The following is a 20,571-nucleotide window of genomic DNA, read 5'->3' on the forward strand; positions in this document are numbered from 1 at the left end:
TTTCCAAGTAGCTGGAATTACAGACATGCACTACCACACCTGGCCAATTTTTTGTATTTTTAGTAGAGACAGGGTTTCTACTCTTGAGCTCAAGTGATGCATCTGCCCCGGCCTCCCAAATTGCTGGGATTACAGGCATGAGCCACCGCACCTGACCCAGCAGCCCAGTGTAATCTATCTGCCATCTGGTCAAGGGCATCTGCCCTATCATCATCACTCATTGCATGACACTGAGCAGCTGCTTCTGTCTGGGCTATGCCTGTGTGTACACGGGGCACTTACAACAGGCCTCTCAAATATCCCCCATGGGCAAGGACAGACCCCAGCTCTTATTGACGTGCTGCATTAGTTTACCCCCCACATGGCCCAATTTCCAAAGTAGCCATCAGGTCAAATCTGGTGTAGGTGCTGACTTCAACCATTGGACCCTGGCCAAGGCATTTGCCTTGTTACTGCCAGGGGCAGCCAAAGGCACATGACCTGACACATGATAAAGGGTTACATTCTTTTTTTTTTTTTTTTCCAAATTAATAGGTCTTTTATTGTGTCATTTAAATATCACAAGTAGGTCTCAGCTATGATAGGCATCTTGTTTCTGTAGCTGGACAACTCTAAGGTCTTACTCATCAGCCTGCTGAACAGTTACTTTTTCAGAGACATAGATACCATCCAAAAATTTCCAGATATCCTGGTTTTTTTTTTTTTTAAGATGGAGTTTCGCTCTTGTTACCCAGGCTGGAGTGCAATGGCGCGATCTCGGCTCACTGCAACCTCCGCCTCCTGGGTTCAAGCAATTCTCCTGCCTCAGCCTCCCGAGTACCTGGGACTACAGGCATGCACCACCACGCCCGGCTAATTTTTGTATTTTCAGTACAGACGGGGTTTCGCCATGTTGACCAAGATGGGGTCTCGATCTCTTGACCATGTGATCCACCCGCCTCGGCCTCCCAAAGTGCTGGGATTATAGGCGTGAGCCACCGCGCCCGGCCTAGATATCCTGTTTTTAACTGTTGTAGTTTGCTGAATCAAAGCTGCTGAATTTGAAACAAGCTCAATGTCATTTCCTTCAAGGATTCATTCATCCTTCTGGGCTTGAGATACTGAACAAGCAACACTTGGTCTCATTTGAACCCTGTGGATGTATTTTTCACCCAAGAAATTTCGGATTTCAACAAGAGACCCACTCTCCTGGATAACGACGTTGATGCATACACAGACCTCATCTTGTAACGGAAGCCCAGCATAACACCCTTGATCATGTTCTGTATATGACTACAAATAGTCCAAACGGTAGCCAGTTCCTTTCTGTTACCCCACCATTTGTCAACCCGGAGCCTCTTTTTTGTCTTTCCAAGAAGACTGAGTTCTACATTGATGTGACTGAAGTGCCACCGCAGGGTTCCTCAGGGGTCCTTCACGATAGCTGTGGGTCCCTTCAGAGTAATGTCGGCATTTTCTGGAATGTCGACAGTCTGATTGCTGAGAATGGTCTTCATTCTCGCAGTAAATGCAGCAAAGAAGGAACGTCTTTCCTCATCACGTACTTGAATTAAAGAGTCACATTCTTTTCGTGGCCCAATTTTTAGAGGTCTTGCCACATGGCTTGGCCCTCAAATGGGTCAGTGGCCAACTAACCAATTCTGTGACTTCCAGGTAGTTAACCACAACATTAGGCCTCAATAAACTGCCCAGCTGTCGGTCCAGATTACCATAGGTGCCTCCTCCTTGGTGATCACCATCCACACTGCCCGGAATTTAGCCCATTGACTACTTTGTCCACCCCTCGTGTCAAACCATATGGTATCAGTACTAGGCTGGACTGCAATAGCTGTCCCGGCAGCAGTGGCACCCCGGCTAGACCCATCCATATCCCACGCCCCATCAGGAATGGGGGGACACCCTTCCTCAAGCGGTGATAGCTTGGGGTCCAGGGGTGCCTCAGGCCGATCCATGGCCTTATCTTGCATTAGGACTACAGGTCCCAGGACTTCCTGTAATTCTGCTGCTAGGGGGCTTGTACTCAGGCTACTCCACCGTTCTAAGTAGACACCCCGCTTTGCCAAAGTGGATGTCTGTGCCATCCCAGTCCGAGGGGTTGTTACACATGAATGTATCCACCCCACTATGGATAACCTGTCTGCACAAGTGTAGCCCGTATTGCCACACTCTTACAAGCCTGAAGGGCAATATATGAAGCAGCTAATTGCTTCTCTGTCAATGAATACTGGAGCTCAGCTCCCTTTCAAAGCTGGGATCAAAAGCCTACTGGTGTTCTAAAGTGCTCCGTGCACTGTCACAGGCCCCAGCTGAAACCACCTGTGGTCACACGCACATCAAGTTTAAATAGGTGGCCCTGGTCAATCACTTATAGCGCCTGTGCTTATTGAATCACCCACTTGGCTGCCAGAAAGACTGTCTTAGCCTCATCATCCCAATCCCAGGTAGCCCTTTTTTGTCAATCAGTACAATGGTTTTGTCATTTGAACCAAATCAGGCATGAATGCCTGCCAATACCCCAGGAGTCCCACAAAGGTCGTAGCTGCCTCCCCGTGGTGGGCTGGGATGTGCCTGAATTTTGTCTATGATGCTCTCTGGTATGGCTTTTGTCTTATCTGACCAGATAACTCTCAAGAATTTGGCAGACAATCCTTGGACCTTGGATTCATTGACAACCCAACCCCATGCTGCCAAATGTTGTTGCAAGAGGGGCACCACCCCTTCTAAATCTGCAAGAGAATCAGAGGTTAACATAATATCATCAATGTAATAGAACAGGCGGATCCCCTTTGGACGTTTCCAGGAGGCTAAGCCCGTGGCAACCAGACCCTGACATATGGTGGGACTATGACATATGGTGGGACTATGTACACAGCCCTGTGGCAACACTGTGAAAGTCCATTGTCTCCCTTCCCACGTGAAGGCACACTGTTCCTGGCTCTCTGGTGCAATGTCAATTGAAAAGAATGCATTGACCGGGTGCAGTGGCTTATGCCTATAATCCCAGCACTTTGGGAAGCTGAGGTGGGTGGATTACCTGAGGTCAGGAGCTCAAGACCAGCCTGACCAACATGGAGAAACCCCATCTCTACTAAAAATACAGAAATTAGCCAGGCATGATAGTCCATGCCTGCGATTCCTGGGAGGTGGAGGTTGCAGTGAGCTAAGATCGAACCATTGTACTCCAGCCTGGGCAACAAGAGTGAAACTCCAAAAGAAAAGAAAAAGGGAAGGGAAGAAAAGAAAATGAGAAGAAAAAAAAGGAAAAGAAGCGAAGGGAAGGGGAGGGGAGGCGAGGGGAGGGGAGAAGGGGGTAGGGGAGAAAGGGAGGGGAGGGGAAGAGGGTATGGGGAGGGGGGAAGGGAAAGGAGGGGAGGGGATGGGAGAGGGAGGGGAGAGGAGGAGAAGGAGAGGGAGTTGGGAGGAGGAGAGGAGAGGGGAGGAGAGGGAAGGGAAGGGAAGGGAAGGGGGCATTAGCCAAGTTTACTGCATAATGGTACGATCCCAATTCCATCATCAAGCCGTCCATCAAATCCGTGATAGATGGGACAGCTGCATGTAAAGGGGGTGTTATTTATTTAGTTTTTGATAGTCCACTGTCATCCGCCAAGTCCCAATAGGCCTTTCGACTGGCCATACCAGAGAATTGTAGGGGCTGTGGGTGTCATGCACTATCTGCACCTCCTCTAGCTTCTTAGTAGCCTCAGTTATCTCCGTATGCCCTCCTGGCAAGCAGTATTGACAAGTGGAGGTGATCCGTCAGGGTTGTGGCAGAACTTGGGGCCCGTGATGCATATCTCCCCATAGTATCGACTTCACTACATGTACTTGAAGTCTGAATTCTCCGGCCGTGGTGTGTAAGCTAAGATTGTGCAAAATGTCCACCCCCAGAATGTATTCCAGTGTGGGAGAGACATACACAGTGTATAAAAGGGGAGCCAAGTGCCGATGCTCAGGTGCAAAGATACAGGTTTTACTTTCACTGACTGGCCTCCATAGCCATATATGTATGCATCCTTGCCTAAAAACTTATCCTGGTTCCCATAGATGAGGCTCCATTTGCGCCAGTATCTACCAGCACCAACACCTGCCGTACATAGGTGGGGGATTGCCAATTCCACATGTGGCCTCCGGTCGTCTGGTGTCCTGCCAAGCCAGGCACCTCGGCCAGTTCCCTATCAAACACAAAAGGCTTTATTCCTCCACCCATCTGCAAGTAATCTTGAGCTGGAGTGTCCAGTGGGACTGGCTGAAGCAGCAGCATCCTGCCCCCTTTTGGGCATTTACTGGAATTGCTTGCCCAGGGACTATTGCCTCCACAAAGTTAACAGCACTTCATTGTGTTGCTTTTCAATTTTCTCTCAGGCAACCGCAGCCAATATCAGATCAGGGCCAGGCCCGATGGCTCATGTCTGTAATCCCAGCACTTTGGGAGGCCAAGGTGGGTGGATAACGAGGTCAGGAGATCAGGACTAGTCTGGCTAACACAGTGAACCCCGTTTCTACCAAAAATACAAAAAATTAGCCGGGCGAGGTGGCACGCACCTGGATAGTCCCAGCTACTCAAGAGGCTGAGGCAGGAGAATCACTTGAACCCAGGAGGTGGAGGTTACAGTGAGCCAAGATCGATCATGCCACTGCACTCCAGCCTGGGTGACAGAGCAAGACTCTGTCTTTAAAAAAAAATCAGATCATGGCCGGGCGCGGTGGCTCAAGCCTGTAATCCCAGCACTTTGGGAGGCCGAGGCGGGTGGATCACGAGGTCGAGAGATCGAGACCATCCTGGTCAACATGGTGAAACCCCGTCTCTACTAAAAACACAAAAAAGTAGCTGGGCATGGTGGCACGTGCCTGTAATCCCAGCTACTCAGGAGGCTGAGGCAGGAGAATTGCCTGAACCCAGGAGGCGGAGGTTGCGGTGAGCCGAGATCGCGCCATTGCACTCCAGCCTGGGTAACAAGGGCGAAACTCCGTCTCAAAAAAAAAAAAAAAAAAAAAATCAGATCGGGCCAGGCGTGATGGCTCACACCTGTAATCCCAGCACTTTGGGAGGCCGAGGCGGGTGGATCACGAGGTCAAGAGATCGAGACCATCCTGGTCAACATGGTGAAACCCTGTCTCTACTAAAAATACAAAAATTAGCTAGGCGTGGTGGCGCGTGCCTGTAATCCCAGCTACTCAGGAGGCTGAGGCAGGAGAATTGCCTGAACCCAGGAGGCGGAGGTTGCGGTGAGCCGAGATCGCGCCATTGCACTCCAGCCTGGGTAACAAGAGCGAAACTCCATCTAAAAAAAAAAAAAATCAGATCAATCCATGTCTGCATGAGGATCGCCTGCTGGGGCCCCTTTTTGTCCTGTGGGGTGACTCCCTGTGGGAGGGATACCTTCCCCTTCTTTATGGTGTGGACTCCCCACTCCCACTGCTGGCTCTCTGCTTCCCCAAGGGCTGCCATGGCAGTAGTCACCTTATATATGCAGTGCCCTGTGTATGGAGTAAGGACAACAGCCAGAGAGCCAAAAGCACTCAGGGGCGCAGAGCCCAATACAAGGTCCCTCATGTAGGGGTAAAGCGTTTGTCATCTGGCCCTTGCTGCATACCCATCTCCCGAAGTACCTGCACCAGCTCTGCATATGATTGCCATTTACTCACAGTTTTTGCTATTTCTCTGGCATCATTCCACTGTCCACATGGCTGCCCTCAGCCATTCAATCAGGGTGTGGTCGCCTTGCCCTTGCGCCAACCGCCTGCTCACCTGCAACCACTGATGGAGGGAGGGGTGAGTTGCGATAGAAGCCAACTTTTCCATCTCAGCAGTGGAACCGGAAATACTGTCAGCTTCTTTGTCCCATAGGGGGAGCATCCATGCAGGTGGGGGCTCCTACTACTTGCCTAACCCCTGCAACTCAGTGGGGACGTAGGCACTATGTGAAGTGTGCTCCACCTCATAGGGGGTCCCTGGGCCCACCCTTGGGGCCCAAGTGGCTGTTCATGCTCTATTTTTTGGCAGACCATGGGGCGAGCCTGCAGTGGGGGTTCTTACTCATCGGTATCAGATCTAGTGGGAGTCTCTGACTGGGAAGGTGGGCTTAAGCCAGCACAGCAGTTCCCAATTCTCGTTCCAAGCTGTGTATTTGGGCTTCCAGGTGCTTGGCATGCTCACGGGGACTGGGCATGCACTTCCCATAGCACAATCAAAAATGCCCATTCAACTCTGCTGGCAAAGGCACACTCCTTCGTCATGCTGTGCGACTCCAGGTGCTTCAGTGCCTCCTTCACGCTCATAGAGGACTTGTCCACCGCCACCTGTGTTTCTACCAGGGCCCATCCGAGCAGCACGGCTGCCACCAGGTTGGGGCCACGTGTGTCAACCTGGGATCATCAGATGCTGACTCACTCACTTCAGAAACCTGCCAGCTATACCAATTGTCAGGTTCCAACCCAAGCTGGGGTCCCCAGGTAGTTGGTGGATGGCTGGTTGGTAGTTGAAAGAACACTCGGAGGGGGCTGTAGGCAGGTGGGACATGGCTTTATTATGTGCCCCTTCTCACAGTGTCAGTGATGCATTTATGCACCTCACAGACAATAATGGATCAGAGCCAGGTGGTGAGCCCACCCATAACATGGTTAGTAACTGTGACGATATAATGCACAGGATTGTGCACCTGTGCTCCAATCCCGCTGTGTCGTGCTGCACTGGATGTTTACCTAGGCCTGCTCTGACTGCCATGCAGCCATTTCCCTTACATATATATACAGGATGGAATACTATGCAGCCATAAAAAAGAATGAAATCATGTCCTTTGCAGCAACATGGATGACGCTGGAGGTCATTATCCTAAGTGAATTAATGTACGAACAGAAAACCAAATACTGCATCTTCTCACTTAAAGTGGGAGTGAAGCATTGGGTACTCATGGAAATAATGACGGCAACAATAGAAACTTGGACCTACTGGGGGGAAGGTTGAAAACCTAACCGTGGGTACTAGGCTCAGTACCTGGGTGATGGGATCATTCTTACCGCAAACCTCAGCATCATACAATATACCCAGGTAACAAAGCTGCACGTGTACTCCTAATCTAAAATAAAGTTGAAAAAAAAGAGAGAAAACTTGATTTTGTGCGTTCTGTCTTTCACTCAGTTTTGGTCTGAGTGGTGGTGGTGTTGTTTTAGAGACAGGGTCTCTATAAAAGGCCCAAGCTGGTTTCGAGCTCTTGGGCTCAAGCAATCCTGCCTCCTCATCCTTCCAACGTGCTGCCATTACAGGTGCGAGCCACCATGCCAGCCAAGTTGTTTTTTGTATTAGACAGTTTGGTAAGGGATCAAAAGATGAAAATACAGAAATACATAGCATAAAGTTTGCGTAACAGATGAAGCTTCTAGTACTGATGATGGCAGCTCAAGAAACGGACTTAGATTTGGAAGGAACAGAGTGGTCCACAACTTTCCTTCCTATATTTGCAGGAAACTGCTACTTGAAAAAGATAAAACATCTTGGTCGGGCTCGGTGGCTCACGCCTGCAATACCAGCACTTTGGGAGGCTGAGGCCGGTAGATCACGAGGTCAAAAGATCCAGACCATCCTGGCCAACATGGTGAAACCTCGTCTCTACTAAAAAGACAAAAATTAGCTGGGCATGGTAGCACACATCTGTAGTCCCAGCTACTTGGGAGGTTGAGGCATAAAAATCTCTTGAATCCAAGAGGCAGAGATTACAGTGAGCTGAGACTATGCCACTGCACTCCTGTCTGGCAACAGAGCAAAAATCCCTCTCAAAAAAAAAAAAAAAAAAAACTTGGTGAAAATTTTCATGTTTAAGAAAGGAAATGACGGGCGTGGTGGCTCAAGCCTGTAATCCCAGCACTTTGGGAGGCTGAGGCGGGTGGATCACGAGGTCAGGAGATCGAGACCATCCTGGTCAACATGGTGAAACCCCGTCTCTACTAAAAATACAAAACATTAGCTGGGCATGGTGGTGCGTACCTGTAATCCCAGCTACTTAGGAGGCTGAGGCAGGAGAATTGCCTGAACCTAGGAGGCGGAGGTTGAGGTGAGCCGAGATCGCGCCATTGCACTCCAGCCTGGGTAACAAGAGCGAAACTCCGTCTCAAAAAAAAAAAAAAAAAAAAAAAAAAAAATCACTTACAAAAATTTGTGGAAATTTCAAAACACTTATGTAAATAACTTATGGATCAAAGAAACTACCATAATGAAAAATTTTAATTTAATATTTATTTATTTATTTATTTGTTTGAGATGGAGCCTCACTCTGTCGCCCAGGCTGGAGTTCAGTGGTGCAATCTTGATTCACTGCAGCCTCCGCCTACTGGGTTCAAGCAATTCTGCCTCAGCCTACCAAGTAGCTGGGATTACAGGCGTGTACCACCATGCCCGGCTAATTTTTGTATTTTTAGTAGAGACAGGGTTTCACCATTTGGCCAGGCTGGTCTCAAATTCCTGACCTCAGGTGATCTGCCCACCTCGGCCTCCCAAAGTGCTGGGATTACAGGCGTGAGCCACCGTGGCTGGCCTGTTTTTATTTTTATTATGAGGTCCCACCTCAACCACCGGAGTAACTGGGACCACAGGCACACGCCACCACACCCTGCTAATGTTTTTTTGGGTTTTGTTTTTTGGTTTTTTTTTAGAGACTGGGTTTTGCCATGTTGTCCAGGCTGGTCCCAAACTCCTGAGCTCAAGTGATCCTCCTGCCTCCCAAAATGCTTAGATTACAGGCGTGAACCACTACACCCAGCCTTATAATCATTTTTGAGGACTGAAAGCCTTGAAACTAAAACTAAAGAAAGGTAAGAGAAAGGGAGAAGTAACAAGCCAACTTCAGTGATGAATAACATGATGATATCTCTTGGGAGTTTGATGTGCAGAAATCTGAGGATCTCATACGTTGGGACAGGTTATCCATTAAGGTAGTCTATCTATTCTGGGAGGATTTTATTTCCCCAGGCTCTTACACTGTGGCATGGCCATATGACTTGCTTTGGCCAAAAAAAAAAAAAAAAAAAAAAAAAGCAAAAAAAGTGAGCTTCACATCAGTAACAAGTACATTTAAAAAATTAAAAATAAAAATTTTAAATGTAAGTGAAAGTGACTTGGGCTATTTCTGGCCAGAGGCCCTAAAAGCCAGTGGGTCTTTGACACACAGATGACAATAAGTGTTACAGAGAGAAGGCATTCCACCAGCCTGGGTCCTGGGTGAGCAAGACAATAACAAAGGACAGATCCCAGCTGATCTAAGGATGCTTACCCTAAACAATGATGTGTGTTGTTTTAAGCCACAAAGATCTGGGGGTCCGTCATCAATGTCAGGGCGTAAGAAATATGTCTTGACTAGTGTAGGCTTTCCATGAAATTCTTTGCAGTAATTGACCAGAATGAGGAATAGTTACAAGTAATGACTTACAACTATGACGATGGATGGGGTTTGGTGGCTCATGCCTAAAATCATAGGACTTCAGGAGGCTGAGGCAGGAGGGTCCTTAAGCCCAGGAGTTCCAGTTCAGCTTGGGCAACATACCGAGACTTTCTCTCCACTAAAAATATAAATAGGCAGATGCAGTGGTTCACACCTGTAATCCCAGCACTTCGGGAGGCGGGTGGATCACCTGAGGTCAAGAGTTTGAGACCAGCCTGGCCAACATAGCAAAACCTCTTCTCTACTAAAAATACAAAAAAATTAGCCAGGCATGGTGGCGGGCGCCTGTAATCCCAGCTATTTGGGAGGCTGAGTCAGAGAATTGCTTGAACCCAGGAGGTGAAGGTTGTGCTACTGCACTCCAGGCTCGGCGATAGAGAGAGGCCCTAGAGAGACAGAGAGAGAGACAGAGAGAGACCGAGAAGGAGGGGGGGAGGGGGGAGGGGGAAAGGGAGGGGAAAGGGAGGGGGAGGGAAGGGGGAGGGGGAGGGAAGGGGGAGGGGGAAGGAAGGGGGAGGGGGAGGGAAGGGGGAGGGGGAGGGAAGGGGGAGAGAGAAGCTTTGTCTAAGGACTCAAAGTCAGTAGAAAGGAATGCTTAAGTTATAAGGGCAGGGCCTGTTTATCATGTGATGCTATACCTGAGTCAGGCTGGAAAGTAAGCCACAAGATACAGGGTTAATTTAAAAAACTCTTTTAAAAAAACTACTTTAGCCGGGCGCGGTGGCTCAAGCCTGTAATCCCAGAACTTTGGGAGGCCGAGGCGGGTGGATCACGAGGTCAAGAGATCGAGACCATCCTGGTCAACATGGTGAAACCCCGTCTCTACTAAAAATACAAAAAATTAGCTGGGCATAGTGGCGCGTGCCTGTAATCCCAGCTACTCAGGAGGCTGAGGCAGGAGAATTGCCTGTACCCAGGAGGCGGAGGTTGCGGTGAGCCGAGATCGTGCCATTGCACTCCAGCCTGGGTAACAAGAGCAAAACTCCGTCTCAAAAAAAAACAAAAAACAAAAAAACAAAACAAAAAACAACTCATTTAAAGAGATGTTATGGTTTCAAGGGTGTGGCTTAACTCTTACCTTGCTTAGCCTTTTGTCTTGTTTATTATTTGATATTCTATTGCCACAGAGAGTGTCCTGCCCTTCTTATAATCTCTATTTTAACATAAACGCTGGTCAGTTATGTCCAAACTCCAAAAGAGCAGGTATAAGGAGGCATGTCCAACTTCCCCTTCCACCCAGAAGAATTCAGTTAAATGTGCCCTTGGCCAAGGAGTGAGAGTTCATTCAGTCACTGTGGGGCTTTGAATTTTATTTTTAGTTTACATAATAAATGGGAAGAGGTAAGGCATGGTGGGTCACACCTGTAATTTCAGCACTTTGGGAGGCTGAGGCGGGTGGATCATCTGAGGTCAGGAGTTCAAGACTAGCCTGGCTAACATGGTGAAACCCTGTCTCTACTAAAAATACAAAAATTAGCTGAGTGTGGTGGCATACACCTGTAATCCCAGCTACCCTGGAGGCCAAGACAGGCTAATTGCTGGAACCCCTGGGGGCGGGGGCAGAGACTGCAGTGAGCTGAGATTGTGCCACTGCACTACAGCCTGGGCGACAGAGCAAGACTCCCTCTCAGAAAACAAAACAAAAACAAAACAAAACAAAACAAATGGTAAGAAAACTGAAAAGTCTTCTAGAAAAATTGTGCCCCTCTCCCTCTCTTTCGAGTTTAAGAAATATTACAAACCGGCCGGGCGCGGTGGCTCAAGCTTGTAATCCCAGCACTTTGGGAGGCCGAGGCGGGCGGATCACGAGGTCGAGAGATCGAGACCATCCTGGTCAACATGGTGAAACCCCGTCTCTACTAAAAATACCAAAAAATATTAGCTGGGCATGGTGGCGTGTGCCTGTAATCCCAGCTACTCAGGAGGCTGAGGCAGGAGAATTGCCTGAACCCAGGAGGCGGAGGTTGCGGTGAGCCGAGATCGCGCCATTGCACTCCAGCCTGGGTAACAAGAGCAAACTCCGTCTCAAAAAAAAAAAAAAAAAGAAAAGAAATATTACAAACCTTAGTCCTGGAACGTTCCATTTCTCTTATAAATAGTTGACTAAGGTTTCCCAATAGTAAAGCAACCTGTTACCAATAGTAAGTAGCTAGACTAGGGCCAGGAGAGCAGAGAATCTCATTCCAGCGTTTTCCAACACACACAGGCCTCACCATAAACACATCGCTCTCCGGAGCTATCTTCAATCATGAACGAAGAGCATTTAGATTTATTCTGTGTGATTGCAAGGACCAGAACTAGGATATACAGGAAGCTGATTTTATCTCATTTTAAGGGAAAACGTTCAAATGTAGTTAAGGGAGAAAAAGTTCACTTGTTATAAACATACATGTGATACTAAAAGGTGAATACACAGATGGGCAAGAACCTCCAAACAAAAGCTAAATTCACAGCTGACAACTGCTAATAATGTAGAAAATCTAAGGCGATTTTTTTTTTTTTAATTTAATTTTTTGTAAGGACAGAATCTCGTTATCGGGCTGGTCTCGAACTCCCAGCCTCAAGCAATCCTTCCGCCTTGGCCTCCCAAAGTGCTGGGATTCCAAGCACGAACCACTACGTCCAGCTACTCAGGCCATTTTTGCATCAATTACCAGCGAAAGTCTATTCAGAAATAGGATTCTCTCAGTCCAGAAGGAGTCAAGACCAGCCTTGGCGCTGTGTCAGCAGCATGATCGATCGGCCAGAAGCACTCCAGCCCCAAGGCAGAGCCTGAGCTTCACCCCCGCTAGGTCAGCGCAGGTTCTACCACCGCATTCCCCGAGAGTTTCAGCGGGCTCCTGAAGGAGAAAACTACAACTCCCATAAGACAACGCGAGCTTGGGGCGGGGGCGGCCCCTTGCCGCGCGTGGGCGGCTGTGACCAATAACGATTGTCGTTACAGCGAACAGTTTGGCCTCGTTTGTAAAAGGCCGCGGCAGGCGAAGAGAGAAGAGGTGAGGGAGGTCGTCAGCGAAGGGCCCCGCGGCCCGCTGGGGGGCGCAGGGCAGGTAAGGGGGTAGTGTTGAGCGAGGACCCCGGCGGCGGTGGGACAGGGGTGTAGAGCTGGGGATCCCAGCGGAGAGTGTGTCCAAGGAGCAGCTGCTGGCGAGGTGATGCTTCTGTTTGGGCCTACTTGGGACCGGAAGTGAGCGCTCGCGCGGGGAGGATGCCGGGAAGCAGGTCTCAGGGGATGTGTGTGTCGCCGCTGGCCCGTCCCGGAACCCGGCCGGGAGGTGAGCGTCCCGGAGGTCTGGAGGCCGGCCGCTCCGTGACTGCGGGGCCCCGGCGGCCTTCCTCTCCTCGGCTGTTCCGAGGCCGTTCAGGGCTGATGTACCCCAGCCTCCCACTTGCGGTTTTGCAAGCCACCCGGCAGACTGCAAACTTGTTTGTGAGTTATCTGCTGGCTGTGACACTTCCGTCAAATCTGAGTATCCTCATCTCTAAGATGGGTAACAGTATCTACACCACAGGATCGTGTGGACAGTACACGAGTAGATGCTTAGAAAGGGTTTAACACGCAGTGTACTCAGCTAGTTTTATTAATTATCCGTGATGATCATTCGTTCTCTTTCCCTAACTGTGCCTCACAAGCATGAAACAGCATCCACCAAACATTTAGGTCTGGGTAATGCTTGGAAGGAAACCCACCGCGGGTTGACACTTCCAACACCAGAGCCTTGACACTTTCCCGCCGAGGGGGCGGATTGGCTGATTTGTAAACTTGCCGAGAAGGGACCACCCAGGAGATCTTTCAGGTTTCAAATACAAGTTCTTTACAAGTTGTGTTAATTGTTTGTATATGCTTTCCATATAGAGTTTCTAGGAAGTAATACTAGTACATGTTTTAAAATTAAAATGCTGGCCAGGCTCAGTGGCTCACGCCTATAATCCTAACACTTTGGGAGACCGAGGCGGGCGGATCACGAGGTCAAGAGATCGAAACCATCCTGGCCAACATGGCGAAACCCCATCTCTATTAAAAATACAAAAATTAGGGCCGGGCACAGTGGCTCAAGCCTGTAATCCCAGCACTTTGGGAGGCCGAGGCGGGTGGATCACGAGGTCGAGAGATCGAGACCATCTTGGTCAACATGGTGAAACCCCGTCTCTACTAAAAATACAAAAAATTAGCTGGGCATGGTGGCAGGTGCCTGTAATCCCAGCTACTCAGGAGGCTGAGGCAGGAGAATTGCTTGAACCCAGGAGGCGGAGGTTGCGGTGAGCTGAGATCGCGCCATTGCACTCCAGCCTGGGTAACAAGAGCGAAACTCCGTCTCAAAAAAAAAAAAAAAAAAAAAAAAAAATTAGCAGGGTGTTGTGGCATGTACCTGTAGTCCCAGCTACTTGGGAGGCTGAGGCAGGAGAATCACTTGAACCCGGGAGGCGGAGGTCACAGTGAGCCGAGATCGCGCCACTGCACTCCAGCGTGGGTGACAGAAGAGTGACACTCCGTCTCAACCATCTCAAAAAAAAAAAAAAAAAAAGAAAAAAAGAAAGAAAGAAAAAAGAAGACCTGGCTCAGTAGCTCATTAGGTGAGCTTGTAATGCCAGCCTGTAATCCCAGCATTTTGGGAGGCCGAGGTGGGTGGATCACCTCAGGTCAGGATTTTGAGACCAGCCTGGCCAACATGGCGAAACCCCGTCTCTACTAAAAGTACAAAATTAGCCGGGCGCGGTGGCTCAAGCCTGTAATCCCAGCACTTTGGGAGGCCGAGGCGGGTGGATCACGAGGTCGAGAGATCGAGACCATCCTGGTCAACGTGGTGAAACCCCGTCTCTACTAAAAATACAAAAAATTAGCTGGGCATGGTGGTGCGTGCCTGTAATCCCAGCTACTCAGGAGGCTGAGGCAGGAGAATTGCCTGAACCCAGGAGGCGGAGGTCACAGTGAGCCGAGATCGCGCCACTGCACTCCAGCGTGGGTGACAGAAGAGTGACACTCCGTCTCAACCATCTCAAAAAAAAAAAAAAAAGAAAAAAAGAAAGAAAGAAAAAAGAAGACCTGGCTCAGTAGCTCATTAGGTGAGCTTGTAATGCCAGCCTGTAATCCCAGCATTTTGGGAGGCCGAGGTGGGTGGATCACCTCAGGTCAGGATTTTGAGACCAGCCTGGCCAACATGGCGAAACCCCGTCTCTACTAAAAGTACGAAATTAGCCGGGCGCGGTGGCTCAAGCTTGTAATCCCAGCACTTTGGGAGGCCGAGGCGGGTGGATCACGAGGTCGAGAGATCGAGACCATCCTGGTCAACGTGGTGAAACCCCGTCTCTACTAAAAATACAAAAAATTAGCTGGGCATGGTGGTGCGTGCCTGTAATCCCAGCTACTCAGGAGGCTGAGGCAGGAGAATTGCCTGAACCCAGGAGGCGGAGGTTACAGTGAGCCGAGATCGCGCCATTGCACTCCAGCCTGGGTAACAAGAGCGAAACTCCGTCTCAAAAAAAAAAAAAAAAAGTACAAAATTAGTCGGGTGTGGTGGTGCATTCCTGTAATCCCAGCTACTCGGAAGGCTGAGGCAGGAGAATCACTTGAACTCGGGAGGCGGAGGTTTGGGTGAGCCGAGATCAAGCCATTGCACTCCAGCCTGGACAACAAGAGTGAAACTCAGTCTCACAAAAACAGACAGACAAAAACACCAAAAAGCAAAAATTAGCTGGGCATGGTGGCACGCACCAGTAGTCCCAGATACACAGGAGGCTGAGGCAGGAGAATCGCTTGAACCCGGGAAGCAGAGGTTGCAGTGAGCTGACATTGTGCCACTGCACTCCAGCCTGGGCGACAGAGGTGTGTGTGTGGAGGGGAAATAAAGAAAAAAAAAAAGAGCGGAATTCCTATGTTGATGCTAAAGCTACAGCACTAACAGCTGGCAAACCACCTCCTCCCTTCATGACAGAAAATGTTTTTTTTTCTTTTTTTTTGCTATTTTTTTGTTTTGAGACTGAGTCTCACTCTGTCGCCCAGGCTGCAGTGCAATGGCGTGATCTGGCCCATTGCAACTTCTGCCTCCCTGGTTCAAGCAATTCTCCTGTCTCAGCCTCCCAAGTAACTGGGACTATAGGAGCAGGCCACCACGCCCAGCTAACTTTTGTATTTTTAGTAGAGATGGCGTTTCACCATATTTGTCACGCTGGACTCAAACTCCTGACCTCAGATGATTCACCTGTCTCAGCCTCCCAAAGTGCTGGGATTACAGGCATGAGCCTCCGTACCCATCTGACAGAAAGGTTTTTTCCCACTTTGATGATATGTGAAATCATCATCAGCAACATAATTTTTAAATTAATTTTTTCTAAGCTACTTCATATATATAAATTGTATATATATGTGTGTGGGTGTATATGTGTATGTCTATATAGATATATTTCTTATAGTCATTTTGCAAATGAAAAAAATCCTGAAGCTCAAAAGTTAAAGGACTTGGTCACAGAGATAATTCATGGTAAAGGGCAAACTGAATCCTTCATCTTTTGATTTTGGAACAATATTCTAAGAATTCTACATGAGACTGAATGAGAATACCTACTAAAGAAGTTGATTGAGCTGGGAAGGAATACTATGTGAACAGGGTAATGACTTTACCTCAGTGGTTTTTAACTGGGGCAATTTTGCCTCCAGAAGACATTTGGCATTATCTGGAGGCATATATATATATATACACACACACACACACACACACACACACCTAGGGATGGGGTTTGCTACTGGGATCTAGTGGGTAGAAACCAGGGATACTGTTAAACATTCTACAATGCATAGGATAGCCCCCACAACAAAGAATTATCCAGTCCTAAATGTCAGCAGTGCCAAGATGGAGAAATGCTGCCATGCATCTTATTTCACAAAGCACTTCTTTTCTTTTTTTTTTTTTTTTTGAGACGGAGTTTCGCTCTTGTTACCCAGGCTGGAGTACAATGGCACGATCTCGGCTCACCGCAGCCTCTGCCTCCTGGATTCAAGCAATTCTCCTGCCTCAGCCTCCTAAGTAGCTGGGATTACAGGCATGCACCACCATGCCCAACTAATTTTTTGTATTTTTAGTAGAGACGGGGTTTCACCATGTTGACCAGGATGGTCTCGATCTCTTGACCTTGTGATCCACCTGCCTCAGCCTCCCAAAGTGCTGGGATTACAGGCGTGAGCCACCACGCCCGGCAGCATATATTTTCTTTAAAAAAAAAAAAAAATTTATTTTGGAGACAGAGTCTTACACTGTTACCTAGGCTGGAGTGCAGTGGTGCTATCTTGGCTCACTGCAACCTCTGCCTCCTGGGTTCAAGCAATCCTTATGCCTCAGCCTCCTGAGTAGCCGGGGTTACAAGCATGCACCACCATGTCTGCCTAATTTTTGTATTTTCAGTAGATACAGGGTTTTATCATGTTGCCCAGGCTGGTCTTGAACTCCTGGCCTCAGTGATCCTCCAGCCTCGGCCTCCTAAAGTGCTGGCAATTACAGGTGTGAGCCACTGTGCCTGGTCTTCTTTTTTTTTTTTTTTTTTTTTTTTTTTTGAGACGGAGTTTCGCTCTTGTTACCCAGGCTGGAGTGCAATGGCGTGATCTCGGCTCACCACAACCTCCGCCTCCTGGGTTCAGGCAATTCTCCTATACCTCAGCCTCCTGAGTAGCTGGGATTACAGGCACATGCCACCATGCCCAACTAATTTTTAGTATTTTTAGTAGAGACGGGGTTTCACCATGTTGACCAGGATGGTCTCGATCTCTTGACCTTGTGATCCACCCGCCTCGGCCTCCCAAAGTGCTGGGATTACAGGCTTGAGCCACCGCGCCCGGCTGGTCTTCTTTTTAAAACTTTTTTTTTGAGACGGAGTTTCACTCTTATCGTCCAGGCTGGAGTGCAATGGGGCAATCTTGGATTATTGCAACCTCTACCTCCCAGGTTCAAGCGATTCTCCTGCCTTAGCCTCCAGAGTAACTGAGATTACAAGCATGCACCACCACACCCAGCTAATTTTTTTTTTCTTTTCTTTTCTTTTTTTTTTGAAGGCAGAGTCTCGCTTTGATGCCTAGGCTGGAGTGCAATGGTGCAACATCAGCTCACCGCAACCTCCGCGTCCCAGGTTCAAGCAATTCTCCTGCCTCAGCCTCCCGAGTAGCTGGGACTACAGGCACGCAACACTACTGCTAGCTAATTTTTGTATTTTTAGTAGAGATAGGGTTTCACTATGTTGGCCAGGATGGTCTTGATCTCTTGACCTCGTGATCTGCCTGCCTCTGCCACCCAAAGTGCTGGGATTATAGGCATGAGCCACTGCGCCGTCTTTTTTTCTTTTTTAGTAGAGACGGGGTTTTACCATGTTGGCCAGGCCGGTCTTGAACTCCTGTCCTCAGGTGATCCACCTGCCTTGGCCTCCCAAAGTGCTAGGATTACAGGCCTGAGCCACCGAGCCCAGCCTAAAACATTTTTAAAAAGGAATAGACCACTTGGCAAGGTAGGTCTCACCTGTAATCCCAGCACTTTGGGAGGCTGAGGCAGGAGGATTGCTTGAGCCCAGGAGTTCAAAGCCAGTCTGGGCAATATAGTGAGACCCCATTTCTACAAAAAAATTAAAAATTAGCTGAGTGTAGTAGTGCATACCTGAGGTCCCAGCTACTCGAGAGGCTGAGGCAAGAGGATTGCTTGACCCTGGGAGGTCAAGGCTGCAGTGAGCCATGCTGCACTCCATCTTTGGCAACAGAGTGAAAATCTGTGTCAAAAAAAAAAAAAAAAAAAAGGAAAGAAAAGGGCCGGGCACAGCATCTTTGGCAGCCATGAGACTCTGTCTCAAAAATATATATATATATAGGGCCAGGCATGGTGGCTCATGCCTGTAATCTCAGCACTTTGGGAGACTGAGGCGGGCAGATCACTGGAGGTCAGGAGTTCAAAACCAGTTTGGCCAACATGGTGAAACCCCACCTCTACTAAAAATACAAGAATTAGCCAGAGAATCACTTGAGCCCAGGAAGCAGGGGTTGCAGTGAGTCAAGATCACTCCACTGCACTCTATGCTGGCTGACAGAGCAAGACTGTCTCAAAACAAATTTTTTTTCGACCAGGTGTGGTGGCTCACACCTGTAATCCCAGCACTTTGGGAGGCTGAGGTGGGTGGATCATGAGGTCAGGAGATCGACACCATCTTGGCCAACATGGTGAAACCCCAAATCCACTAAAAATGCAAAAAAATTAGCTGGGCATGGTGGCACATGCCTGTAGTCCCTGTTACTCGGGAGGCTGAGGCAGGAGAATTGCTTGAACCCAGGAGGTGGAGATTGCAGTAAGCCAAGATCGCACCACTACACTACAGCCTGGATGACAGTGGGAGATTCTGTCTCAAAAAAAAATTTTTTTCTCACTACATCTTCTGTAGTCCTCTGATTAACAAATTTGAAAGTACAAATAAGAATAGTTTTAAAATGTTCACCTTTTCATTGGTGCTGTGAACTAGTACCTGCAATATTTACTGAGTTAATGAAGCTTTGTGAGGCTGGGCACAGTGCTCACACCTGTAATCTCAGCACTTTAAGAGGCCAAGGCAGGAGGATTGCTTGAGGCTGGGAGTTCGAGACCAGCCTGGGCAACAAAGTAAGACCATTGTCTCTATTAAAAAAAAATTTTTGCCGGGCGCGGTGGCTCAAGCCTGTAATCCCAGCACTTTGGGAGGCCGAGGCGGGTGGATCACGAGGTCAAGAGATCGAGACCATCCTGGTCAACATGGTGAAACCCCATCTCTACTAAAAATACAAAACATTAGCTGGGCATGGTGACACGTGCCTGTAATCCCAGCTACTCAGGAGGCTGAGACAGGAGAATTGCCTGAACCCAGGAGGCGGAGGTTGCGGTGAGCCGAGATCGCGCCATTGCACTCCAGCCTGGGTAACAAGAGCGAAACTCTGTCTCAAAAAAAAAAAAAAAAAAAAAAATTTTTTTAATTAGCCAGGCATGGCAGCCTGTACCTATAGTCTCAGCTACTTGGGAGACTGAGGCAGGAAGACCACTTGAGCCTAGGAGGTTGAGTCTGAGTGAACCAGGATTGTACCACTTCACTCCAGCCTGGGTAACAGAGCGGAGAAAAGCATAAAGCATAAAGCAATCTAAAAATGTAATATATTACTATTAGGAAGGATGAGTGTTGGACCAATTATATAACATGGTTCTAGATGTGTTGTTTATTTATTTATGTTATTATTATTATTATTTTTTTTTATTTTTTATTTTTTTGAGACGGAGTTTCGCTCTTGTTACCCAGGCTGGAGTGCAATGGCACGATCTCGGCTCACCGCAACCTCTGCCTCCTGGGTTCAAGCAATTCTCCTGCCTCAGCCCCCTGAGTAGCTGGGATTACAGGCACACACCACCATGCCCAGCTAATTTTTTGTATTTTTAGTAGAGACGGGGTTTCACCGTGTTGACCAGGATGGTCTCGATCTCTTGACCTCGTGATCCACCCGCCTTGGCCTCCCAAAGTGCTGGGATTACAGGCTTGAGCCACCGTGCCCGGCCGTTTATTTTTTTTTTTTAAAGAGATGGGGTCTGCCGGGTGCAGTGGCTCACGCCTGTAATCCCAGCACTTTGGGAGGCCAAAGCGAGTGAATCACAAGGTCAGGAGATCAAGACCATCCTGGCTAACATGGTGAAACCCTGTCTCTACTAAAAATACAAAAAAGTAGCTGGATGTGGTGGCTCACACCTGTAGTACCAGCTACTTGGGAGGCTGAAGCAGAAGAATTGCTTGAATCTGGGAGGTGGAGGTTGCAGTGAGCCTAGATAACGCCACTGCACTCTAGCCTGGGCGACAGAGCAACCCTCTGTCTTAGAAAGAAAAAAAAATGGGGTCCTGCTCTGTCACCAAGGCTGGGATACAGTGGCACAATCTGCATCCTTGCTCTGTGCCACTCTGAGTTTCAGGTGGAACTCAAGTGATCCTTCCACCTCTGCCTCCAAAGTAGCTGGACTGCAGGTGCACACCACCAAGTCCAGCTAATGTTTCATTTTTTTTTTCTTCTTCTTCTTTTGAGACGGACTCTCGCTCTGTCGCCAGGCTGGAGTGCAGTGGCACAATGTCGTCTTACTGCAACCTCCGCCTCCCGGGTTCAAGCAGTTCT

The 20,571-nt window shown here is 48.6% G+C and overlaps 1 protein-coding gene and 1 pseudogene across 5 annotated transcripts in view; one reads left to right on the plus strand and one right to left on the minus strand.

Annotated features, from left to right (window-relative positions):
• Positions 1–546: 546 nt before the first annotated feature.
• On the minus strand, positions 547–1,537 carry LOC120366800 (large ribosomal subunit protein uL6-like; annotated as a pseudogene).
• A 10,843-nt stretch (positions 1,538–12,380) lies between these two features.
• Positions 12,381–20,571, plus strand: part of C1H2orf42 (chromosome 1 C2orf42 homolog) — a 49,252-nt gene continuing 41,061 nt past the window's right edge. The window contains exon 1 of one of the 5 annotated variants that reach the window (XM_010333501.2): positions 12,381–12,706. The gene's annotated coding sequence lies outside the window, so the exon portion shown is untranslated. The remainder of the gene's footprint in view (positions 12,707–20,571) is intronic. The other 4 variants (XM_010333500.2, XM_003922652.3, XM_074398670.1 and 1 more) reach the window with 4 other exon arrangements.

This window comes from Saimiri boliviensis, chromosome 1, assembly GCF_048565385.1.
Source record: "Saimiri boliviensis isolate mSaiBol1 chromosome 1, mSaiBol1.pri, whole genome shotgun sequence".
Classification (NCBI taxonomy): Eukaryota; Metazoa; Chordata; class Mammalia; order Primates; family Cebidae; genus Saimiri; species Saimiri boliviensis.